The sequence below is a fragment of the Mesocricetus auratus genome, unplaced genomic scaffold (assembly GCF_017639785.1).
Source record: "Mesocricetus auratus isolate SY011 unplaced genomic scaffold, BCM_Maur_2.0 Super-Scaffold_15014, whole genome shotgun sequence".
Classification (NCBI taxonomy): domain Eukaryota; kingdom Metazoa; phylum Chordata; class Mammalia; order Rodentia; family Cricetidae; genus Mesocricetus; species Mesocricetus auratus.
Window position 1 is genome coordinate 37,126,551 of NW_024429186.1, and position 23,733 is coordinate 37,150,283.

A 23,733-nucleotide genomic window follows, 5' to 3' on the forward strand; every position below is an offset into this window, starting at 1 on the left:
AGCCTTTGATAAAATCCAACACCCCTTCATTGTAAAGGTCTTAGAGAGGGTCTTCTCTAACCCAGGAGCAGCTCCTGCCTTGGTCCCTCAGCCCTGAAAATGTATGCCTGCTCCAAGCTCATGTCCACCCGCTCCTTGATCAGGAGCGCCTCTCAGCTGCTGAGTGAGTCCTCCCCTGTCTGCAGTGGAGTTGAATCTACCACAGACGTGGACAGATGAGGGCCTCAGCAGCTTGGCAGCCCCTTGTCCTCTGACCTCACTCATGCCCAGCTCATGGACCCCAGACTGATAGCTGGGAAACTAGCATAGGACTGATCCAGACCCCCTGAACGTGGGAGTGAGTTAGGCCTGGGCAATCTATGGGGCCTCTGGTAGTGGATCAGTATTTACCCCTAGTACACAAATGGACTTTGGCAGCCCATTGCCCATAGATGGATACTTTCTCAGGCTAGACATATGGGGGAGGGCCTGGACCCTGCTCCAAAAGATGTGACAGACTTTGAAGATCTCCCATGGAAGGCCTCATCCTCCCTGGGGAGCAGAAAGGGGATGGGATGGGGGTCAGTGGGAGACAGGGGAGGAGGGGAGGTAGAGGGATTGACAAATAAAACAAGTTTGTTCTTAATTTACATAAAAAAGCAAACCCTGAGTCTAAGGTATTTTGACAACAAAAATTTGGTGTCTTTGTGTACACAGTGCTTCCAAACAGTCTTTGAATCACTAGATCCTACCCAGCAACCATTTATACCAGAAGACAGTGTGATTGTGCAGTCCTTTTCTGATATCTGATTTCTCTCCAGATCAGGGATTGTTTTTCTTAGTCTATTCTACCTACTAAAACCCATGAGGACAAACTTCTAGCAAGTGCAACTTCAAATGGACAAAGTTTAAGCACCAGACTCTGAGTGGTAGAGTGGGACCAGAGGGGATCACCATTCATTTGATTCCATCTCTCCTCTTTCAGGCCAGGCCAGGGGAGCTGCTGAGCTGTGGCAGACATTTTCCCATTGGGCCTTCCATTTGATCTAGGGAAGTGACTGGAGAATCTTGGTTACCCCAGTGGAAAGACGAACTAGGGGAAATTTTCCATTGTGTTCCGTCTGTTTTCCAAGTAGTCTGCACTGCTCCTATTGGAGGCTCATCAGTTTTCACTATCTGATGCAGAAAGACAATTTCAGCAGCCACAGTTGAAGAAGATGAATGGGACACTGGCTGGAACAGTAGTTTTAGAATAAAGATTCAAGGTGACCTACAAGTTCCATGAGGCCACAGGGCAAAAGTATCAAATAAAGAGATTGGGAAGGCTTAGACATTTATTCTCCAGCAAAATTAATTTCCTTGGGGGCTTGTAGTTCACTAACTGAACCTGTGAACCAGCTGTATTTAGTGTGCACTCTACTTCCTTGGGTCTCTAAAATTGACAATTGTCTGTAGGTCAAGTTCCAACGGAAGTGACATTTTTGACCTAGCTCTATAAATAGAGTACTGGAAAAAACCATCAGCTGTGCAACTGGCCCAGGAGCCACACGCTATCTATCAAGCAACTGTACTCTCTGTGCTGCCATTTTAGAAAAAAATCCATTATTTATAATCTTCTGAGTTTTGAGATTCTCAAAATACTTGAGAGCTATTAGTCTCTAAGATTTACAAATAAAGGATCAGGGGCATAAAATCATGTAACAACTGCCTCACCCAATACCATCTGCTCACAGCCCATACCCTGCTTGAGAACCAGGCAGCTTCACTTAGGGAAAGGGAAACCCCAGGGCCTCTCAGCAGGAGGAGAGGTGGATGGCTGGTGTCCAGTGTTTGCTCCCATCACATACTCAGACGGACTCAAGTCTCAGTAATAGTCATTACTGGGGAAACTAAGAAATGTGAGGCAGAAGCCATAAAAGGTTGGGGCAATCAGCACCTTTGGAATGCAAGATTTAGAGGTGGATTAATCTCCCATAGCAGCAGGTGGAGCAGAAGCGGGGGCCGGGGGAGCTAATTGCTAGGAGAGAGCCTGGTATGCACCGGCACAAATTCTTCAAACAGCTCCACTGACTTTTGTACGGAGAGAAGATACTTACAGTTTCCCAGAGTCTTGGAATGGTCATGTAAGCTATTATCCAATCTGGATACTTTTGAAATGGAGATGGGGTCATTTTAGTCATAACGGGACAGCAGAAATAAATTGGTACTGTTTTGAGTGAACCCAGGTGGTCATCTTAAAGGAACACCATATAGGGACTGTCTGGAATCAGGTTGAGGAGGCTCACTCTTAGAAAATGTCAGTCTGAAAACCACTCCTTTTGGCCACCAAACCATTCTGACTAGGTAGGGTTTCTCTTTTGTGCTCACAATGACAGACACTCATGCCCTTAAATATAGCTAGGAAAAAAAATAGCGGAAGAGTAGTCCTCGCATCTGGGCAGAAAGAAACAATCTCCTCCCCTGGTTCAGCTGGCAACTCTCCCCGGGAGGCTCCGTGAGTCATGTCTCCCCCACCCCAACTTCTCCTCCAGGAGTGCTGCTTTCTTCCCGATACTTTCTATATGGCGAGGTCCTGAAGGGTGGCCTGTAACTAAGTGTCTCAACTACAAGAAGAACTTGTGTCTGCAGGTGTGCACATCCACGCACTCATGTAGAAGCCGGAAGGGGAGTCAGGTACCCTACTGTACCACTCTGCCATCCTACTGAGAGCGGATTCTGCATTGACCCTGGAGCTAGGCTGCTAGCCTCAGTGATCCTCCTGTCTCCTCTTCCTTTAGTGCTCAGTTCCAGGCTGGTGTGGCCATGCTCAGGTTTTTATGTGGGTGCTGGAGACCTGAACTCAGGTCTTCGTGCTTGCATAGCCAGTGTTCTTACCTGCTGAACCATCTTCCCAGCCTGAGAAGAACTTTTAATTAACAATGAATTCACTTTTGAGAGTGAACACACACACACCATCCTTAAGCTAACAGAAGAACTTTTAATTCACAATGAATTCACTTATGAGAGTGAATACACACACACACACACACACACCCCATCCTTAAGTTAACACTAGTTAAAGAAAGCAAAAACTGAACTATTTAAAGAAACCTGAGACACATTTTTAAAATTTCATGTTCATTTAAAATAAGCCAGGATGTTTACATGATAGTCCCTTGTCCCCAGATGTATTTCTATCCCCTTGCTGTGAATTTTTCAAATTGCACTTAACAACTGCCTTGGTCTGAGCTTTGTTTTTCTGGTCCCTCTATGGTATCTGAGGTGGCAGGAGGATACCAGAGTTGCATTCTCAGTAAATCTGTATTATGCATGGTCATCATCTCAGTTTTTGACCATCTGATATTTGTTTCAGGAAACATTGGCCAATGGAGAAGGAACACAGCTGTTTAGTCTGATATCAGATTGGTTGGAACCCTGACTGCTGGACTGAGAGAAATTGCCCTCAGACATGTACATTCAGATAACTGCCTTCGAAGAGAGTTGGGAAGGGGGGGGGCATGTTCTTTATCAGTATCTCTTCCTAGAGAGACTTGAGGCACAGAGGAGAATATCTGGAAGCTGTACATATTTCAGGGCCTAGTTTGGACAGTGAGAGAGCCACGTGACAACCCTCTTAACTGAAAAGCAAGCTATGCTTTGACGTTGGAAACTCTGCTTACGAGGAGATGGCAATCCCAGGTCTGGGAGCCAATTCCTTCACGTTCAGCTGATGTGGACCCAGACCTGTGTCAGCGGCTCCTGCCTCATGCCTGCATCGGCTTGTTGGCTCTGCAAGCAGCAAGGACAAGAGGCAAAAAGAAATGTGATTTATCAGGACGTATATTCTTGAAGAAAAATATTTCTGTGAAACTGGTTTCAAGTGACTAAAAGATCTTAATATAAGATGACATTTCAACTAAACACAGTGTCTAATCCTGGAATGAACCCTGGAAAAACCTGCCACAGGAGCATTGTGGGGGCACCAGGAAAAGCTTAAATATTGTCTGTATATTAGATTACAGCATTGTATCAGTGCTAATTTCCTGGGTGAAAGAATAAATGCATCATGGCTATAGAAGAGAAATTGTTCTTGGATGACAGATGAAAGTCTCTGGGAATGGAGGGTCATGACATCTATGATGTACCGTCAAATGGTGTCCCAAAGACAATAACAACTTAAAGATATGAAAAAGTAGGTGAATAAGGACAATAAGCAAGAGAGAGCGAACAGGTGAGGCAGAATGCTAGCAGCCTAGGAGTCAGGCACTCCGATTCACTGTAGTTTCCTGGGAAATTTCCTGTATGGAAATGTAAGTCAGCTGTGAGAGACGAAAGACGAGGGTTTGGGTCACATGTGTGTTTCTCACATCTGAATCTCCTGGCTAACTCTGTAAGGCATTGAATCCTGGGTCCACTAAAAACTTAAGGCGCCTGAATTTCTCCAGGTACTACTCGAGCATGCACGTGCATGTCACACACACACACACACACACACACACACACACACACACACCTGATCACAGGAGTTTACATTTCTAGTTCCAGTGGCTCAGGTGTGTTTGCACTGGGAAATCTTCAGTGTCTTGTGACACAGCTCTGTATCCTTTTCATCTTAGAGACACAGCTCTGGAGAATGCCCTTTGGCCCAGTGTTTAAAAATGTTGTCTGCTGACTCTATCCTCATCTTAGCTCCCTAGAGGAGGAAAGATGAGAGATGTAAGTGCTTTTCAGAGTGGCCATAACTCATCTGTCTGGAGCTGCTGTCAGAGGCACCACCCAAAGCATCCAGAAAGGGTGGAGGAGGGACAGCTGACAGCTTGTGGCATAAAACAGGCCAGGGCTAGAATGGACCAGCTCCCTCAGTTTAGGGACCCTTATTAAGGTCTTTCCTCGGTCATACTCCTTGGCCTGAAGTTTTTCAAGGCACCAGAGTAATTCAGCTTTCAAGAGATCCAGCTTCTGTTGTCACTCGGGAAGGGACAGTGTTACTCGGAGTCAGGATGAATAACTAAGAGACAGGGGACAGTTACTCCCAGGTGTTTCTACCTCTGAGGTAGTAAGGAGAACTGATAAAGTCAACTAAAGTTTCTTTCCTTTGATATCAAGACATGGACACAGTCATTACCCGTGTGTGTGTGTGTGTGTGTGTGTGTGTGTGTGAGAGAGAGAGAGAGAGAGTGTGTGTGTGAGTGTGTGTGTGTGTGTGAGTGTGTATGTGTGTGAGACAGAGAGAGAGAGAGACCCAGCCACTGAAACCCACCTTGCTGCAGGCAGATCTGCTGGCCCAGCTGCCTCCCTTCTGGCATCTGAGAGCTCACGGCTGTGGAGAATGCTTTTAATTATCACCTAGCACAAATGTGAGGATTTATTGTTATGCTTTCCTCCCACCCATCTCAATTGCCCCTTTGGGAAGTAGAAGGACTGATAGGAATCAGTATATACTCTTGCATGGAGAGAATGGAATGTGGGCGTCCCACGTGTCTGCTGCCCCTAAAGGCACTGAGAAGGGGTGAGGGGTAGAGGTATATTCATGCAGAGTTTGAGCTCCTCCATGAAGGCCTGCACAGGGTCCTTGCCTGAGCATTTCACTTCTCATGCTTCTCTATCCACACAGGCTGCTCAATCTACACAAGTTGCTCAGTTTCCTCAGTGTGGCCCGCTTTTTTTTTTTTTTAATACATCTGGAACAAGGTTTCCTTATCCAAACTGTCAGATTTCTCTTTTGGAGGGTTGTGCCCACACCTGAGGGATTACATACAAGTGAGGGGTGTCTCCCTCATATCAGCACAAGGCTCACAACAAAGTAGGGCCACAGAAGAGAGGAAAGCTTTTGTTTGTAACAAGCATTCATGGTGAACTCTAGATGGTAAGTTGTAGGGTCACAACAATGTGTAGATTGCTAGTGTGAATGTGCGTGTGTTGGGTGTGTGAGTGTGTGTGTGTGTGTGTGTGTGTGTGTACACATCTAAGGGGTGAAGGTAGTTTTAGGCAACTAAGATAGCCTTGCTTCAACATTCTCTACTTCCCTAGAGTCATCCCAATCTCCAAGAACTAGTCAAATAGTTTCAGAAAGCTGCCTCATGGCAGAGAGGAAACTGACAAGGGAAATATGCTGATGGCAGTGGGATTATTTTTGCTGGAGGAACTGGTTTCAGTGGGTAGTAGGCAATCAGGACACATCTGCAAAATATGAATTCTTAAGCAAAGCAATTTCCTTCTTCCTTACAGCCACTGTTTATCCAGAAATGGGCTAAAACTCTGGGCTTTCAGAAAATGAACAGCATTAGGAGAGTGATCAAGACCACCAACCTGTGTAATGTGTCCCACGTCTGAGACATCAGTTGACATAACAGTAAAGACTTATGAGGTAACATTTTAGGATAACGAGTGTGTTCCGGGTGCTAGGCGAAACACCTCAACTTATATTGTCTCTGTGAGGGAGGTACCACCATCATACCAATTTTCTAAGGGAGGAAGCTGAGCTGCCAAGAAAGTTATTTGCCCAAGGCCACTTGGCAAGTGGCAGAACCCGGATGTGAGCCCCACAGACTAACTCATTATTTCTCCTTTCATTATTTCCTTCTGGGAGGGAAAAGTTACCAACCCTCAAGCCTACCCCATTTTCCAGATATCGCCTTTTTCCTCAATAAACTGTAATATATAAATTCTCATTTGGAGTCTTCTGTGCTTTTCTAGAAAAGCATGTTTTAATAATATTCTCTCTCTATTGTTGGGGAATTGAGTCAAGAAACTGATACCAAAGAAAAATAAATCTCCAGGTTTTCTTCAACTGGAAATATGTAAAATAACCCTAGCTGCTAAAATCATGGCTGGGCTTTCTTTCTATGATCATAATCTATACATCTGGATCACCTTCCTTGCCAGAAATATATGACTATGTATCTCTTTCTGTCTTTGGACATGCCTGTATTTTATGATATCTCTCAGTAGAAGTGCTATGTTAGTCATCGTTCCAATTTCCATTGGTAATTTCATGATTTATTTTCATTGGTGTTAACTCACAATGAAAAGCTGCAAGAGAGACACATGATAGAGTTAAGAGCCCTGGAAAGAGTCAGTGAGGGACTACACTTGTCACCAATACTGACAACCTGAGTTTAATCCTCAGAACCCACATGACAGAAGAAAAAAACCAACTCCCATGGCACAATCACCTACCACCAGTCTATCCCCCCCTTCCCCGTCACCCCCAAAAATATTTTGAAAGCTAGTTAGCTTTTTTATTCCATACTGTTCTTGTGGGATAAGAAATGGACAATAATCATATCTAATACTCACTTATAAGCATCTGTGTGTACCAGAAACTGTTACAAAAGTAAAAAGGCTTAGCCATGCTGACAATAATATGAAGTAGATACTATCATTGTTTCCATTTGTTTGTTTGTTTGTTTTGTTTTGTTTTTCAAGATGGGGTTTCTTTGTATAGCCCTGGCTGACCTCGAACTCACAGAGATCTGCTAGGACTAAAGGTGTGTGCTACCATGGCCTATTCATTGTTCCCATTTTAGAGAGGACACAACTTTGTCGTTATTTGTATAGCTAGCAAGTGGTATATACCTGGAGCCAGGGTTCAAACTCCTCCTGTCTGGCTCCAGGGCCTGTGTATCAGCCTTCTGCTCAATTCTACCAGGCAGTGAGGCCGGGATCTTGGGCTTGGATACTCCTATATGTGAGTTCAATCCTAACAGTGGGTCATTACAGCCTCTGAAGCAATGATGTCCATAAACTTCCTATGATATTATCACGGGTTCATTTACAAAACAGCAATAGCACAAACAAAAATCTCATTTGTTAAGAAAAAAAAGAATTCTTTCAAATAAATGGTTATCATTAGTCCTTAGGAAAACCACATGCACTACAGCCCCTGGTCAGGAGTGGTGTAAAACCCCTTCACACCCACACCTTGCACCAGGGTTACTGCCTGCATCTAGGAACTTCTGTAGCTATCTATGGCTCTGTTGAAGATTAAAGACTCCACAGCAGCTCTAACTCTAAATTAAACACAGCACAACAGGAATGGTGAGATGGTTCAGTGGGTAAAGGGGCTTGCCCCCAAGTTTAATGACCTGAATTTGATCCCTGGGACCCCCATGGTGGAAGGAGAGAACCAACTCCTACAAGTTGTTCTTTGATCTCCACAAACAACACACACACACACACACACACACACACACACACACCAACTCCTACAAGTTGTTCTTTGATCTCCACAAACAACACACACACACACACACACACACACCAACTCCTACAAGTTGTTCTTTGATCTCCACAAACAACATACACACACATACACACACACACACACACACACACACACACACAAACAGTAGTACTATAACATAGCAGGCAGGACAAACGTATTGTAATATAAATGATACAAAGGCCTAAAAGGCATAAAACTTTCCTTAAACTGGTTACCAAGAGGGAGATTCTTTCAAGAGGCAAGTGTCTGCCAGAATGAATCTAAATTCACTATTCTGTGTTTTTCTTCAAGACTGAAAAGTTGTCTGTCCTCCTCCCTGAACGTTTTCAAGAGACTATCCCTAACAGAATCATAACCTTTAAAAGTAGAAGCTCTCACTTTAAAAAGGAATTTTAAATAAAAACTCAAAACCCCACAGTGGTCACAAACTGCTTTGGGGGTGGGGTGGGGGTGGGGTGAGGGAGTTATCGCAGGATAAGATAGGGTGGGGAAAGAGAGGGATGGGAGAGAAGAGAAAGGGGGCGGGAGAGGAGGGGATAAAGAGGAAGAGTTGCTGGCTTTAAAAAGCAACATTGTCCAGAGAGGTGAAAGGGAGCAGATGGCCGTGGAGAATGTGGTCCTCAAAGCCCCCAAAAGGGCGATGCTGACAGATCTTGCTGTTTCCCATTGACGCCTGCGTGTTCTGTGTTGGAGGCCAGAGTACCCAGCAGACCTCTGTTCCCAGTAGCTCACTGGGGCAGTGGCTCAGGGAGGAAAAGAAAGGGGTGGGCATCAGCTGGCAGCAGCAGCATTAAGAGCCAACCTCAGAGCTTCTCTTCAGGCATAGCCAGGGAAGGTCAGCCTTACTCTTGACTTTGTGCTGGCAGACAAGAAAGACAAGACAGGAGTCCAGGCTGAAATCCCTGCTTCCTCCCCTGAGAACCTGCTGGGGAGGTATGTCTGGGACCAAATGGATATACCTTTAGGAGAGGGAAATGAAAGAATCTTGGCATTTTTGTAAGAAGAGGGAGCCATTCAAAGGACAAACAAGAAACCTGGGGCTTTGAGAAAGGACAAGAATGACTTGCTAAGGAAGAAGCGAACATGGGTTAGGAAGGAACCTGGGTCAATTTCAGAGGCCAGGGAGCCCCTGAAGAAGTGCAGGCATCTTGCCTGGCACAAAATGATGGGACAGAGGAGAAGCAGGTGTGTTCTTGCATGCCTGTCTGGCATGGGGACCAGGATGCCAGTGGGCTTGGTGTATGCAGTTGTACAACATTGGGGATTGCCCCTGGAGACTCACAAGTCATTTCAAAGTATAGCTAGTGCAGGAAGTCAGGCCTTCTAGAAGGAGAAAGTTGAGCAGCTTCTTCAGACAGGACTGGAGAAGAGGGGGAATGGTTTGTAGAAGCAGTAATCACAAAGAGGCTTATAAACTTCAGGGCCTAAGATGTAATCTGTGTCATTTCCTTAACATCACTTCGATCATGAAAATTGTTGTTCCAACTGCCCCCATGACCTCTTGGCACACTTTACCGGGGATGATAAATTCAGTCCTCCTCTTGCCAGCTATGAGTGAGCTGAATTCTCCCCCTCAATGTTTAAGCAGTCTAGAGAGCTACATGAGCCCAAAACATTTTCCCAGTTCTGCATTTTCTCTCTTCCCTTGGCCCTGAAAATGGCAACAACCTGTTGGGGGCCCTGAGTCCTGAGGAGGTCGAGTGTGGATTTGTGGAAACTGATCCCTCATCGGAACAAACATTTGGAAACATTCCCATACATGGCAGGCCTCATAAGCATTTCACTTTTGACCCCCCTTGGTGAAGAAGGGATTAAAAGAAGGCTCTGACTATCTTTAGTGACTTGGTAAACTCACCTTAACCTGCAGCCAGGCCCCCACTTTGACCTGGATGAGGGTGCCACAGTGGCCATCAATCCCACGTTTCATACTGTATGTACAGTGATCTGAGTCGCTGAGAAAATTCTCATGAAGCAATATACTGAAAACAATTGGCCATGATAAAGACCTTGCCTTTTATTTCTCCACTTCAGCAAAATTGCTCCCCAGGCACTTTAGACTCAGAAGTTCCACTAATCAGCCTTATAACCGAGAGCCCAGCCTCTGCATAGAAATGACTTTGTATAGCTCCTAAGTGAAATCCCCTGGGGGACAGAAGATGCCCAAGGCTTTAACAGTTGGACACAACAGCCTCAGTATGAGAATAGAAGACAAGTATGCTCTGACATCCCAATTGAAACTGCAGGCTGAATCGGACATAGAAGAATGCAATTACCTTTTCTGGTCTGACGGTACACTAAAGAAACTAGAGAAGTGGAATACCTATTAGGTCCCCACTAATCCTCCTCCTAAATTCAAAGCAGGGCTAGTCCCTGGAATTCATTTCTGAGTATTCTTGCTCCCCGCCATTGTTAGGCAGCTCAATTGGTAAGTGCTCCCAGCTCATAATGCTTTCTGCTTAGCTCGCCCCTTCTTCGCTCCCAGCAGCTCAAAGCACTTTACAAATATCACCTCATTATTCTTTATGGCACTCCAGTGAGCCTGATAGGTGGAAAGGCTCATTATCTTCTCCTTCGCAATAGGGGAAATAGACAAAGGAAGGAGAAGTGACTCGCTGAAGCCAGCAAAGCAGAGGCTGGACTGGAAGTACAACTCAGCCACTCTCCAAATGTGCACATGTCCAGTGTCAGCCTGTAAAACTCATCTGCTGACAGGGTGGGGTTTTCTCCTAAGCACTGCTTTGTAATCGGAGTGTCTGGAGGGAGCCTGGACGCTGGGGTGGAAGGGAAAGGGCGGGAGTTGATGGCGGATGCATTCAGATGGCAATATTTAGGTCAGACAAGGCTCTTCACGGGAGTCTCAGCGCCTTCCTTAGGAAAGGAGGTGCCCAGGTTGGCGCTCCCTCCTGCTCTTACATCCTAGGTGAGGAAAAAGAGTTTCAGAAGGCTGCTTTTAGAGCTCACCAGTCCCTGTGAACACCTAGGCCTCATGCCTTTTGTAAGTCTGAAGTTGCAAACTTGTGTCTTTATAGAATGCTCCAGAGCGTCCACCATCCACCGGTGACAGCAAGCATCAGGTCAGCCGGTGTGCCGTGTGGCAAAGCAGAGAGGTGGCCCTGATGCATTATAGTCAAAAGAGAAGGAGACATGCTGGGAGCAGGAAGATACTAAAACAGTCACAAAGGGAAGAATCGAACAGGAAGAACAGGCAAATTAGATATTGAGCTGAGACTCTGTCTGAACCAGGGTCACATCCTTTATTCCATTGGAACTCACAGTAAGTCCCCCAAGGCATGGGAGGACTTGGAACAATAGGACTTGACTTGGCTTTTCCAGATAGAGGATTTACCAGCCCTTCTAAACCATGCGAACAATGGCCCAGTGTACCCTGTAGTGGCAGTTTTCCATTTACACAGAATTTCATTTTAATGAAAAAGCACTGATCTTCAAGTTAATTAAAGTTGGATTATACAGGTTTCATAGTTTATAATTTGGGGCATGAGCTTCATAAGCCTGCACCTTTAGACAACCTGCCATACCTCATCTCTGTGATACTCAACACTTGTCCTAACTGACGTATTACTGCTCATCTGACAAAGGAGTTGGAGAGGTAAGACAATAAAACCAACATTTGTTTGCAGAAGCAGCTCCTGCCATAAGAATAATGGCCTTGGATAATAATAAAGAATAATGGTTTGGGGTGATGGGGTGATTATGGGGACCAGAGATAAAGGACTGACTGCGGACAGACCAGCCAATAGAAGCAGCACATTTTTGTAGTAATTAGATTGTTTCTGTTGGCCTGATCTTTGCATTTACCATGGGAACTGAGTCAAGTTTGCTTGCAGAGACTGGAGAACACTCTTCTTAAAAAGAGTAAAGGGAATAAAGAACAAATACCTCCTGAAAGTCAGCAGCATGGAGAGGGGGGGTTAATGCACTGTATTTATATCCTCGTCCAGCTGGAAGGGCCACTGACTGCCAGCTCTGCTCCGTCTGCTCTCTCTGAGGACCTCAGCCTGACCTTGTGGGACCTTCTTTCTGGGAAGTTAAGGAATTTCCAGGATTAGCTCAAATCTTGAGGCTGCCAACTGTGACAATCTACAAAGCTTTCTTAGGTAATAATTCAGACCCCTTTTCTGCTCGAAGCCAAGATGGTCCCCAGTGAACTGGAAATACTCTCATTTCCTGGATGCAGACTATAATGGGAGTTGACCCCGGAAGAATTTTGGAAGGGCAAGCCTCAGCATTTCTGCATACTACAGCTGATACCAGAGACAACTGAAATGTAATAAAACCTGAAAAGCAGGGTAAAGAGGTCATCAGAAACAAGTTTGAAAAAGAACACCACAAGAAAAGGGGGTGTGTGGTATGTTAATAACAACGGCGGTTAATCTCATACATTTAACATCCAGGACAGCCTGTTTTGGGAGGAAATACCTGGCGAATCTCTCCAGAACTGAATTTCTGAACACTCCAGCAGAAGTCCAAGTTTCTAATGCTGATTAGATAAAATTCCAGATTCCCCTCACAATCCCAAGTTGGAAAGGAATGAACTGGTACTTTGGGCATGCCCAGATAAGAATTAGCCCTCAGATCCAACCAGGAACAGCACTGGTACAAGAGGGCCATCATCTTTCTGTCTCCTAACCACTGCAGACATCTGGGTAATAACTCCCTCCGTGGCTTTCTCTGGCCTCAGTCCCATCTGAAAAATGAAGGGACAGTACTGGAGTGCCTCTAACATCCATCCTCGGAGACTCCCTGTAACAACCATTTCTCTGTGGGGTCGACAACCAGCACTTTCTGGCTACACTATATTCTCTACTTTCCGGGCTTCACTGCATCCTGTCCCCACGCATGCCTAACAGTGTCTGGGGAGTCTCAGCTCACCATCTGAAGTTTTACTGGTCAACACAATCAAAGGCTTCTCCCATCCCTAGAAGGCAGAACTGACCAGGATTTTCCTGACCCAGCTGACTGCAGGAACCAAGGATACTCAAGAGCTCTAATCCAAAACCTAAGGACAAAGACCCTGAATGTGAAGGTTTAGCAAGAAACACACACATAAACAAACACATCCACAGGTTAGATTCATAGGGGAAGCATCTAGAACGTTAAGAAGGTAGCTTTTTTACATAAACGGCCAGATATTTTTCTCACCATCCAACATTCTCAGTCTACTTAGTAACCCAGCTGGGTAACTCTCCCTATAACAATGTTTCCACAATGTTAGCTGAGGAAGTTTTAAGAATAGTCAGCATCTCCAAGGAACTTTTCATTCAAGAACTCCAAGATGTTACGTAAGGATTGTTTCTTATGATCCCAAACAGATGTGGGGAAGGAGCTGTTCATCTGAGAAGTGAGGGACATTTTGTAGACTTGTCTTAAATTATAGAGTAAGCTAGACTTGAACAGAGACTGCAACAAGCCACTTTTAGAATTAAGCAGTTTCTAATCTTTAACACATTAGCAGATACCTGAGTAAGTTATATAGAAACATAGAAAATTCTGTCATCAAGAAAGAAGGGGTCTCAAGTACCTAAGTTCCCTAGTGACGTATAACTAAGATAGGCCAAATCTAGACTTGCCAAGACGATTAATATAAATACTGTTCTGTGTTCTTAGCTTAGAAGAGTATTTCCTCCTCTTCTATATTATCTTTTGGTTCAAATCCAAATGCATCCATCCTCTTTCAGATGACTAATATTTAAAGCATGTTGGTATAATAAGCACAGTGGAAAGTTACAAATAGTATGGTCTAAATTTTGAGAAAAAAAAGCCCTCATTGCAAGTGTTTTATATGCATATAGTTTTTGAGTCAGCATCGTATTATTCAATAAGCAAAGAGGAGTCCTTTGCTTCCAGGCTGGTCTTGAACACCTGATCCTTCTGCCTTAGCCTCCCTTGTGTTCAGATTACACATGCGTGCCACTGAAGTGGGATCATAATCTTCCTTTTCCCTTCAGCCATCTATATTTTTCCTGTTTTACTTATTTTTTATTGTACAGAGTTATATAGGTTTTTGTGTAAGCATATTTTATATCAATATACAGAACAACATGGATAAACTTCACGGACAACATGGAGCCAAAGAACCGATACCAAAGAGAAAACCTGCCATGTGACACTGCATAGAGTTCAGACAAGGACAAACTAGTTTGGGGATGCAGAAGCCTGTGAGTGGGTGGCTACTCTGTGGAAGGTGGAAAGGATAATGCTGGGAAGGGGAGCCTCCTGCAGATCAACGAGGCTCTGCTTCCTACCCTAGGTGGTGGTTGTACATGTGTGTTCATGGAAAAAGTTAGTGGTGCTGTAACTGTACAATGCATATCTATTTCTGGTTGTGTATCACACTTTTTTTTTTTTTTTTTGGTTTTTTGAGACAGGGTTTCTCTATATTGTTTTAGAGCTGTCCTGAAACTTGCTCTGTAGACCAGGCTGGCCTGAAACTCACAGAGATCCGCCTGCCTCTGCCTCCCAAGTACTGGGATTAAAGGCGTGTGCCACCAACGCCTGGCTTGTATATCACACTTTTAAAAAGTTACTTAGAACAAAGAAGGTACTAACTCAGAGACTTCACCCTACTATACTTTTAGGAAGTCTAAGGAATGGCTCTTTGTGGACAGGGGAGAGAGAATTCAATCTGCACTTTCAAATTGTGCAGTTGTTTCTGTGGGAGGTGTTCATGACAAGGAAGAGACAATTCTACCTTCACAGCTCTGAGAAAGGGGCTCTGCAATCTGCTTCCATTAACCAGGAAGAAAGACACGAACTGACGTCAGCAAAGGGTCATGGCGTGGGGAGATCAGCAGCGCTTGACTCTTCCTGACAACACAGGATTGATGGTGACTCTGAAAGTCTGTGTTTTCATTCAGCTCAGGCTCTTCAGAAAGGTTGATTCTGGACAAGATACATCACACTGAGAGGTACATTTCTAGAGCAAAGCCTGAATTTATGAAAACAAGGGGCTGAATCTTCTAGAAGGGAACCCCAAGAACCTATTACAACTTATTCTTCTTAACAGAATAGGGCTCAAGAAACACTTTTGACATGTGTGAATGTTTAAATCTCTGTTCGGTAAGAAAACTGGAATGTTCCAGCACAAGTAGAGTGACTATGAATGGGAAAGGATGTAGTCAAATGACAATATTGGGACGATGATTGTCTATTCAGCATTCCTCAAGGAAAGCTAAGGAGCTAACCAAGGCATGAGGGGCTCTTAGCAGCTGTACACATTTGGGAAAACTATCTGGATAGACACCACTATCCAAAAGGAATATAGTTCAGGGCACACATGTCTTCTAAAATTTTATCAGCAGTGTGAAAACAAGTGAAATAAATTTTATTTCAGTTAGCACAATACATCCAAACCACTTTCAGATCAATGTATAATCAATATAGAAGTTAATATATTTCACATTCTTTCCCCCATATGAAGTCTCTGAAGTCCAGCATGCATTATACTTAGCAGTCGTGCACGGCACTGCAAGTCTAGGAGGCCCCATTTGGGGGTGGTAGAGGTGCCCTCTGTGTGACCCAGGTTACACAGAAAAATGAGCCTCATATATTTAACAGTGTTTCCATCTGCTCCTACAGTTGGCTGCATGCAAATCCTCCTCGTTTCTAGATACCCAATGTCTTTGAGGCAATTCCACTTTCTGCTTTCATACTTTGAGTATAGTTTCTGTCACATGCAATAAAAGCAGGAAGAGATAGAGAAGGCATGCCTATGTATGCATCCTGTTTAAGTGGTGGCATACCTGTCAAATAGCAGACGTTAAATCAGTGCAGCTGAATTTATAAACCATGAAAGTTATTAAGAAAAATGTGTCACCATTTTATTTTTGGCTTTCTAGGGCATTTGCCATTGGTTACACAATCAATTTGTCAGCCTCCTTTGTGAACAAATGAACCAAAGTCTAGTTCCTCTTTGAAGAATTCCAGGTGCATTTGCTGTAAATTCTGAATCAAACGGGAGTTTAATAAGGTGCAGGCCTACAAGATACCAGGAGACTATCCATCTGAGACTGCTACAATATAACAGAAATTAAAACAACAGCCTTTCTATCAGCCAGCATACTCCTGCTTCATCTCACCTCTTGTCTTCCTGCCAGCAAGCATTTATTTCTGTGTCTCAAGTTAAACACGGAACTGGAGTCTGAGAGGAAACAGGTTAGCGGTTGATGTCTCCTGTGGGGGAAGCCATAGTCATTCCTGACACCTGGACCCAAATCCTTAGCGATTTCGAGATGAATAAGTGTGGCTATTTCAGGACTGGTGTTCCTTGCCTTCTCAGAGACCTAGATCCACATGGAAGAAAGAGGTAAAGGCAGTATGGGCTCCTCTCAGCTACACGTTAGTCATGGAGCAAGCTTTGGGGATTTTAGGCTGTAAAGGCTACCCTGGGTTCCGGGCTGTCTTTTCAGGTGGTATAGGGTCATCGATTTGAAAGGCCAGACCAAATGAGAGGCAGAAACAATCTCCTTCCCACTGGTGGACAAGAATTTTCCTGGGACCAGGGGTGCCAGTGCTAACGGGCATGAGCAATTTAGTGGTTTTGGAGGAGTTGGAAAGGGCATAGGGGTAGGTACTAGGCATTGTGAGGGCTGAAACAGAAACAGCAAATTTGCCACCATGTCCTATAAAATGTCTGCAGTTGGCCTGTGTGTTGAGTGTGGGAGGGAACTTGCAGAATTTACTGTAACTCTAGCCATCTAAAGAGGTGTTAGACATTCAGTGGGTGTCTTTCAGCCAAAAAGGGAACCAGGAATGGCATGCTATTGCTCCATGTGCATGAGTCAGGGCCTTGTAAATGCCTTATATCTTGCACAGATCATTCGCCATTAAGTGGGAAACAGTGCATTTGCCTATGGAGATAGACTGCAGGCAGTGAGTCAAAGAACACTGTCTAACATCCAATATTCCATTCTGCCCAACCTAATTATGAGTGTGACACACACGCATACATGCACACCACACACACACACACACACACATATGAACAGATACCCTGGCACAAAAGCAGGACCCTTGAGTTCTTCTTCTTCTAGCTGGTTTGTGGCTTCTCTAAGTCCCTGCTTTTATCTCAGGGTGCCATTTGTACGGAAAAAGGAGGAAATGATAACATCCAAAGGATATCGTTGATGAGTTCACATCTGAGAATCCCAAAACTTTGGAAAGGACACAGGAAAGAGTGCAGCAAAGTGGCTGAGGGACCTCCTTAGGTGACCATAGCAAAAGGCTAAGGTCACAGACTTTGGAGACAACTTTTGGGTTTCAAATCTGTCCAATACTTATTAGCTGTTTCCCTTTGGACCAAGGATGTAACCTCTCTGTGCTGCAGTTTCTTAATCTGTCACTTAAAGACAGCAATTTTACCTCCTGGTAACCATGCATTAGATGGGGCCATGTACGTTCAGTATCTGGTAACCATTAACACCAGCAAATCCCATTACCCACAGCACAGTATGTTTTCAGGATTTACCTAGAGACATGGTCTCTAGCTCAGAGTGGCTTCAAATCCCCAACCAAGGTGGCCGAGGATGAACTTCAACTCACTGTCTCCACTTTTCAAGTACTGGGGTTGTAGCATGCATTACCATGCCCTATTTATGGGGTTCTGTGTACAGAGCCCGAGGCTTCATGCACATTAATCAAGCATTCTACCAATCACGTTACATCCTCAGCCCCATTTTTATTTATTTCCATAGGAACTCCTCTTGCCTCAGCATCACTGGTGGGATTACAGGTGTGGGCTACCACACACTGTCATCCTCTTACTGTTAAAGCTGGAAAAGACTACGCAAATGTCTAGTCTTGCTCAGAAAACACCCTTTCACATTAATGCTCTTAATGCTAGATTAGGGTCTTACCTTCTGGGAATGGTTCTGGGAAACAAATCCAGCTTTGCTTATTGGCTCTTAGCTATGCCATGGGCATTCAGAAAGCATGCAAGAGTGCCAGCTGGTGTGGTACACATTGTCATCAAGCTTCCAAGATGGTCAGCTTAAAACTATCAAGGGCCTTGAAGGGGTGATGCAAGGAACAGGGGTGCTAAGAAGTAAAAGGTCAACATTCATCACACTGCCTGGAAGAATAGTTACACCTACAAAGCTCCCATTTCAATTGCAGTGGGTGGGGGGTTACACTTCACTTCCATGTGATGTAGAAGGGAAGGGTAGCAGGCTTGGCATGCTGTCTAAGTGGAGAAGTTGCCACCCAGCAGAAGGGAGAGTCAGGCTGAGTAGTCCCTGTGTTCCCTGGAAACGTGGATCAAGCTCACAGCCAGGGGAAGTGGGGATTAACACAATGTGGTGTCCGAGCTAATGAGTTAGCAAAACAGAGACAGATGGCAACTGAGTAACTTAACTTGCCCATCCCATCTCTGTTTGCAATGCACTCCCACAGCGGCTCCTCTGTCCTTGAGCTATCTAACTCTGCCCAGCTCTTTCGTCCACCCCAGAAGGTCATGGCCACTGAGTAATCATCCTGCATGGAAAACAGCTACAAGCCCAGCTTCTAAACACAACTGTCGCCCATGATTGGTGTATAGAAGAGTGGAATTCTTACTGATGGCCTTGGAGAGATAGCCCTGGTTCTAGAGGAGAAGCAAAGTGATTTTTGTTGAATTCTCGTCATTTTTATATTTAAGATATAATTCCTTTTTACGAGTAGACGGTACGTACAGAATTCTAGAAAATTCTAGAACGTGATATTACTTGGGTAACTTTTATTCTGACTCTAAAGCCAAGTTCCTCCACTCAAATCTATAGACTGTGAAACAGTTTCCTTTACAGGCTGTTGGGAGAGGAGTCTTGGCCAGAGAACACAGCAAGTGTGCAATGCCGACACCAGACATGTGGAGACTCACACGGGGGCCAAAAGACTGCTTTGTGATTTGCCTGCCTGCCTGTGTGTCTGCTTCCCCCCCCCCCACACACACACTAAACTTGTATTGTGCATACATAGTGCATGCTGACACACACCTGTGGATGTTAAAGGAATTGGTTCTCTCATTCTATCAGGAGGGGTATGGGGATCAAACCCAGGTTGTCAGGCTTGGTGACAAATGCCTTTACCAGCCCACCCTGCGCATCTTTTAATGTTCTTTTCTTGTTTGCTTGTTTTGTTTTAGTTTTTTGCTAGAAAAGAAACCAAACGCCGGGCGTTGGTGGCACACACCTTTAATCCCAGCACTCGGGAGGCAGAGGCAGGCAGATCACTGTGAGTTCGAGACCAGCCTCCAAAGCCACAGGGAAACCCTGTCTCGAAAAACCAAAAAAAAAAAAAAAAAAAAAAGAAACCAAACAAACATGTTTTCCATTGGCCATCATTTCAAGACAGTATTAAAGACAGTTGCCAGTTGGGAGACTTGCCTGATACTGATACCAGCTAAGACAGTCATTTTGGAAGAGCTTTGTCTTTTGAGTATTAGTTCATTTTTAAAATATTTTCTGTAGTAGTACAATTCTCATTATGCAAACAACAGAAGAATATTTTCAGAATAAGGGGAGGGAGGTTTGAAAATTAATTCTTCCCCTATGGTTATTTCATTCAATGAGGTGATCAGAAACTTAAAAAAAAAATAAGACAGCTTTTTCCAGGGTATAGCTCTGTAAGTGCAGTCCTCACCCCTCATTAGGGAAATTTCTCTTTGCAACAGATGGAGACCATTAGAGAACTACAACCAATCAAAAAGCAGAGTTGTGGAGCCCAGTCTCAATTGATACATCTACAACTTCTGTACTAAGGTTCAGGGACCTTTGCAGAAGAGAGGGTGGAAAGATTGTAAGAGCCAGAATACCAGGAATTGCTGCAAGACTATGTCTCTTAGGAATGTCAGAAGCTACACCTATAAAGCCTCAATAAGATGGCGCTTAAATATGAGCTGGATAAGGATAATACCGATAAACATGCTAATGTGAATGACAGAAGGCTCAGGAGGCCTCAGCCTGATACGAAAAACTACAGGCAACTCTGCTGAGAACAGGAGAAATAGTCTTCCCTAGGGAAGAGCATATCAATTCGTTATCCAAACCAAATGGTCAGCCTGGAAACATACACATAAAAGTAACATTATATAGACTGAGCAGGTTGTATTTATGTATTTAGGAAAACATATACATGCACATGCATACACACAACACAACAATTAATGAAAATCAGGCCATGCATTTGAAAGAGAACAAGAAAAATCTATGGGAAGATTTGAGGGAGGAAAGGGAAGGGGGAAATGATATAATTATATTATAATCACAAAATTAAAATAAATTAAACTTTATTCATACAAATGGATTTTGCCTTTGAAAAGTAAAAAGCTGACTTAGTAGAAGAAACTTTATTGGTCACTGAATTATTTAGCAGAATGGTTTCTAAATAGGGGGCACTGATGCACAAGTTACATACTAAAAGACTACTTACACCTCCATGCACTCCCTCAAAATTCTTTAACCATCCACACTCTTAGGAGTTACTTACTTTTAGGAGGAGCCTTGGGATTGATAATGACAAAAAGTGATCAATTTAAAGACTTTTGAGTTCACAGCTGCATTCAGACCACAGAGCATGGGTAGCGTGTACTTCCCCAACACTGTTTGCTTTAAGGTTGAGTGTGCTGGCTAGTGAGTTGGAAGTTATTTGAATTGTTCACTTAGTTTAACTGGCTCTTGGTGGCATTGTAGGATGCTTAGCAGCATCCTTGGGGACAGGTCAAGAGAATCTCCTGATCCCTCTTGCCAGGTTGCACAGATAAAACAGCCTCACACATTACCAAATACTGAAAGGGAATTAGCAACAAATAACAAGAAGTATGAACTTCTTCTAATGAAGGTGAAGCTAAGAGTGAATTAAGAAGTCTTTGTTGTTTTGTTTTTTCAGGTATAATTTCTCATCTAGAAAGCAGGGTCTGAGGAAACTAAAGGAATCTAATACAACATAAGGGCAGGTGAAATCATGAAGTCCAGGGTCTGAGCATGGGGCTCGGTCCAACTGGACCAGAAAAAAACAACAAACAACCAAATAAAACACTTAATGAAAGCTATTTAGTGAAAGATTTTTCACTGGACTCTGAGTCTTTCAACTTTTATGATGTTACCTTCCTATCCCAGGAATCTTCCAATGTGCCACCAATAGGATTTAAAGTAGTCTTAAGGATATTTGTACTGGTCTAATAAATGATATGGATGATGCAAGTTAAAGCCACATAATGAGACACAACTTCAAAACTTTAACTTCATTAGCCCTGGTGAGCAAATCAACTCTACTGAGCTGATTAGAATAGCATTAAATTCTAAGATTTTGTGGGAGAAGTTCTCTTTTGTGTCTAGAATTAGCAGGGTGTCTGACTTGTCATTTGCAATAGCTGCTTTTTGGCTGAATGAATAAAGAACAACAAATAATGTGTATGTGTACCAGATAAAAATGTCTAACATTTTAATTTTTGAGGTCATAATTAGGAAGGCCATCTACCCTCTCATGGAGTGCCTTCTGATGAGGTTTTCAAAGACAATGTATCTAAGTAAGGTGAATGAATCTCCATGGAGAACAAGCCTCTTCTGATCATGACTCATGGCTATTTGGTACAAATGTCCAGAGCTATATTTTGGTTGTCACAAATGGTAAGGAGGGTGTCACTGACATCTCCTGAGTGGGAAAAGGCAGAAAAGCAGCTATCACAGAACAATGTACAAAACAGCCTTCCACAATCAAGGGGTAGCTGGCTCTAAATGTCAATGATGGTCCTGATGAGAAATCCTGGGGCTGGATAATCCACTGGCCAGAGCCAAAGAAATAAACATCTTTCCCAGTGATCTCTGTGACAGCTCCTATTTTTGTTCTTCCCAAGTCCTTTCTTTCTTTCTTTCTTTCTTTCTTTCTTTCTTTCTTTCTTTCTTGTAAAATATTCATTTTATTTTATATGTATGGGCATTTTGTCTGCATATCACATGTGTGCCTGACAGAAGAGGGTGTCAAAGCCTCTGGAACTGGGGTTTCTGATGGTTATGAGCCATCATGCGGGTGCTAGGAATTGAACCTGGGTCCCATGCAAGATCAGAAAGTGTTCTGAACTCCTAAGACATCTCTCCAGGCCAATCTTTTCTGTATTTACCTATCTTTCTCAAGCCTCCTGATACCAAATATTGCATGTATTTTCATCCACTTATTGTATCCGATTGTTTCAAAGATACTCTGAGTTTACTATAGGATGGAATGATAGAAACAATGATCAGGGTCCCATAAAGGATGGAAATAGAACACAAGTTGTTTCTTCTCTCAATAAAGAACAGCCTGAAAGGATTATGGCTCAACTGATGCCTTCCATTTTATTCTGGTCCATTCATCATGATGTTCCTACTACTCAGGGACAGAGGTGGTGTTAGAGCCCAATTATGAAGGAAACTATAGCCTTTTAACAGAAGTTTACCATAAATGATACTGCTCTGGGCCAGGTTCACATTAGTCAACTATTCTATGAAACAGGTTAAAACATTAGAAGACTATTTGGGTAAGTAGAAAGACTGGAATTCTGGTGAACTTGTTTCTAACAAGCTGTGTGGTTACAAAAGGTCACTGTCATTTGGACTTGCTTCCTCATCCAAGATAAGAGATCAGGACCAGACCCTAATTTTGATGATTGATGGAACAAGGAAAACAATATATAGAGAAATTGGCAAGAGTGGAGGATTTGGACTAAATATGAAAATGATTTCTTGGCTTGAACTGATGGGTCTATATTTGTTCTTTAAATTTAGAAGTCTATCAACAGGTGTCGATTACCCTGTAGTCGTTGATCAGATCTAACTCCAGATGATTGGAATGCCAACCTCATTTGTTTTTATAAGACTGAAGCCATCACTCTTTGAAACCAAGGGGTGCTTTGTGCGAATTGCAACTTTGACGGAGGTGGAATTAAAACAGAGTTTTCCTTTTGCAACCCAAATGTTGTGCCTAACACTACAACAGTGAAGGGCTGAGGTGCGGAGCACTTGCCTTGGGTGAAACCCCAGAAACTACCAAAGAAGTTAATAGAATCAAATACAATGAAATAGTGAGAATATTGAAATTTGCAAGGCAACTCAGGAGGCAGAAGCACATGGATCTCTGTGAGTTGCAGGACAGCCAGGTCTGTTAGACAGAGAACTCTGTCTTGAGAAAACTAAAAAGAAAAGAAAAGAAAGAAAGAAATTTGCAAGGTAGACTTCTGGGTGAGTTACTACATAGATGTAGTCAGTGACTGGTCTTTTGGTTGTATTATTTAGTCCCTGTGCTGGATAGTTTTATGTCAACTTGATGCAAGCAATAGTCATCTGAGAAGAGGGATCTTCAATTAAGAAAGATCAGGCTGTAAGGCATTTCAATTAGTGATTGATGGGCAGGGCCCAGCCCATTGTGGGTAGTGCTGCCCTGGGCTGGTGGTCCTGAGTTATCCAAGAAAGCAGGCTGCGCAAGTCATAAGCAGTAAGCCACGAACCAGTGCCCCTCCATGGCCTCTACATCACCTCCTGTCACCTGCTTGAGTCTACACAATGGGGATGTGTGAGCTAAATAAG

At 43.6% G+C, this 23,733-nt stretch overlaps 1 protein-coding gene across 3 annotated transcripts in view; it reads right to left on the reverse strand.

The window, feature by feature from the left end:
- Rad51b (RAD51 paralog B) overlaps positions 1-23,733 on the reverse strand; it is a 536,305-nt gene that overhangs the window by 54,342 nt on the left and 458,230 nt on the right. Inside the window, exon 10 of one of the 3 annotated variants that reach the window (XR_005876241.1) lies at positions 16,282-16,485. The exons of the other annotated variants lie outside the window; for them this stretch is intronic. The gene's annotated coding sequence lies outside the window, so the exon portion shown is untranslated. The remainder of the gene's footprint in view (positions 1-16,281; positions 16,486-23,733) is intronic. 3 annotated transcript variants of the gene reach the window in all.